Genomic DNA, 3,245 nt, shown 5'->3' with positions numbered 1-3,245 from the left:
TCGTGTCAGACTCTCGTGTGTCAGTTACATGGTCACCCGCCCTTCTTGGTTCCTGGGATCCTCCAAACATATTTGTGTTTTTACTCGTGTGTCCATCTGTAAACCGTACGGTTGGACATAAAGGACAGGAAGTGCTCCGGTGACCACGCCCCCGCTGTGATGTCATGTCGTTGTGGGGTCAGTAAAACTCGACCTCCGCTCACCGTCGACCGACAGTTCGATGCTCCAGCAACTACCTGATGACACCACTGGCCCCTCTGTGGTTCAGCCAGCTGTTTCCAGATCTTCCGTCTCTTTTCTCCGAGACGTTTGGCCGCAGTGAGACAGAGTCCGTCTCCAGGAGGCAGGAAATCTTTGTGAGGTTCTCCAGCTGCTCCTCTCGGCTCAAACAATACGGTGAGGACGAGCCGAAGGAGGTGAAGAGTTCAGCGAGGGCTCAGCTGTCAGGGAGGCTGTTAGACGACTAATCTTCCCCCGCAGCCGTCACTTCATGAAGTTCGCTCGTCGCCCAAATCTCAGCCGGGATAAGCTCCTAATCCAACGGCACTCACACCCATTTAAAGATGGCCGCCGGCGGTAAATCTGAGGCACGTCACCTGGAGACGTCCATCAGCCCTCAGAGTGTCTGCGAGGACGACTCTCAGCTACTCTACAGCCAGTCTGAGTCACTCAGTGCAGGCAGTTACATTATCGCCCGCCCCGTGACACCCTGCTGCTGTTTCACTCCACGATGACCCAAGTCGTTCCTCCGCTGGAATCATTTCTTTTTGTTTTGGGTCGACGCGTTCATTAGCTTCGATCTCCCACCGCAGCTCGTTCTGGTTCTGACCCGACCCGGGAAGTAAAATGGTGTAAAGCATCAGAACCTGCGGCACAAATCCAATCCCCTTAAAGATGACGAGCTCGTCTAAAAATAGCTCGGCTGTGGCTGAAACACGATGCATGCTGGGATTCCCCGGAGGCTGCGGCTCCGTTTTAACAACAGAAAGGAGCCGTTTTCAAACCGTGACGCCGTAAAGACGGAGACGGGTTTCTGGTCATGGGTTACATCCTCGTTACAAGTTTGTGGACTTGGCACGGCGGACCGTCACCGGCGTTCAGGAGCGAACGGTGAAATCCACTTCTTTTACATTTCCACACCAGAAACAACGAACAAGTCACGGAAGATGGAACCAAAACCTTCAAACCACATCGAAGTTGACCAGAAACCTAAATGTTTGTAGCTACGACCCACATCGGTTCTCTGGTGAGTTTTCACCCGACCCACCTGAGTCCGCAGCGGTTCTGAGGATTCAGTTTTTTATGCCGAGTCCACCAACGGTCTCCAGAAGATGTGAAGGATCTGAGTTAACTGAGACCTCGGACTCTGAGTCCTGATTCAGCTGAGGATTCAGATCTTTAACCGGGCGAGTCAGTACCCGACCAGTCCTGTTTGGACCTGCAGCTCAGATTCAGAACCAGCAGAGTCTAAACGGGTCACAGGAAGTTGGACTTTCAACGCTGAAGTGCTGTTTTCAGAACTTTAACCCTCTCCAGTCACAGCTGAACATGGAGGATTTGAATGAGGATCAGGCTCCGCCTCCTCCCTCTGCTCCCTACACTAGGCGGGAATCACCATGGTAACCAGTGACTCAGAAGATCTGTGACCCAGCAGGTCCAACTGATCAGAACTTTGACGTTCAGGAAATCTGAATTAAAAAACTTCTACAGGATTTAATGTTTAAAAGAACCCCAAGGACAAACAGGAAACAGTTTGAACCTGGATTTTCAAAATAAAACTCATGGAAACTCTTCATAATAAGAGTCTGGCTCATCATTGCTGGAATTCTGAACTCCTGTTGGGTTTTAGAAAAAAAACACTGATGAACTTTTCTCTAAACTAAGTTTATTATGATCTACTTTAGTCCCGTCTCATACGTTGACGGACTTCCTGCCTCGCACCACCGGCTCACTCTGAACTTATCCTACACTCCTTATTTCTTGTGGCCCTGCAGGGTCCGGAGCCTTCAGGTGGAGCCCCCGTCTTCAGCCTTTAACTCCTTCATTAGTCTGATTGTTGAAGCACCTGGAGCTCGCTGAAGCATCAAGAAACATCACATCAGCTGTCTGACCCTTTTTAGCCGTTTCCCATCATGCATCCTGTCGGAGGCGAGTTCAGAGCGGCGTTAAACGAGGCCCCGACGGCATTTCTTCTGCCCGGTCCACGGTTCTCTGGGAGGGGGTCGTCAGCAGACTCTCTATAGGTCCAGAGGACTACAGAGGACTGGTTCCAGTACAGGATTTAAGCTCCGCCCCTCCATATAACTGAATGGGACATTTTTCTGACAAAATAAAAAAAATATAATTTATAAAAATGTTGTTGATTCTTGTTGATTCTCTCTGGTTCAAATCAGAATTTATTCTATACTTTTGTTTTCATTTAGTCTTTTAAGGCTGAGAAGCTTCGTGCTTGCTGTGATTGACAGCCGGTTAGTGAGTTAGGAGGGGGTGGAGGCAGGACCCTGAACCCCCCAGGATCACCTGGACCCTGAACCTCCCAGGATCACCTGGACCCTGAACCCCCGAGGATCACCTGGACCCTGAACCTTATCCTTACCTTATCTTTATCCTGATGCTGCTCAATAATCCAGGTAGAAAAATCCAAAAAAGTTCAATCTGGTCCTCTGGACATTCGACTTTTTTGAATGTCCAGAGGACCAGATTGAACTTTTTTGGATTTTTCTGTACAATTAAATAATACCTGACAAGTTCTTAACTTCTGCGTTAGTTTAATTCACAACTGACAAACTGACACAGAATCGTTGTCTAAAAACTCATGAAACAAGAAAAACACTTCTAATTCATAAAAATATTAAATTATTACCTATAAAAGCTAATTAACAAACCAAAATTAGAAGATATAGCTAAATATCTTCGTTATAACATGCTTCCTCACAAAAAACGAGTTAGCACAGCTTTAGCTTCTACCGTTGGCTTAACAACCAGAACACCGCAGAAATATATTAAACTGCCCATAAAACTAACACAATGCTTCTAAAGTTTACAAAATAATAAATTGTCTCTAAAATGTCTTCACAATATACAGGATACAAATATGTAATATTTCAATCAGCATTACCTGTAAATAGGAGAGAAAGAATCACGAGTGATTTTAAGTTGAATCCTCTCTCAGCAGTTTTAATTGAATGAGAGGAGTCTGCCCCCTGGTGGTGCATGCGGCACTTTGCGCCCCCTGGTGGTGCATG

The sequence above is a fragment of the Nematolebias whitei genome, chromosome 22 (genome assembly GCF_014905685.2).
Source record: "Nematolebias whitei isolate Nwh7 chromosome 22, NemWhi1, whole genome shotgun sequence".
In the NCBI taxonomy this organism is placed as follows: domain Eukaryota; kingdom Metazoa; phylum Chordata; class Actinopteri; order Cyprinodontiformes; family Rivulidae; genus Nematolebias; species Nematolebias whitei.
This window is presented reverse-complemented; position numbering follows the sequence as displayed.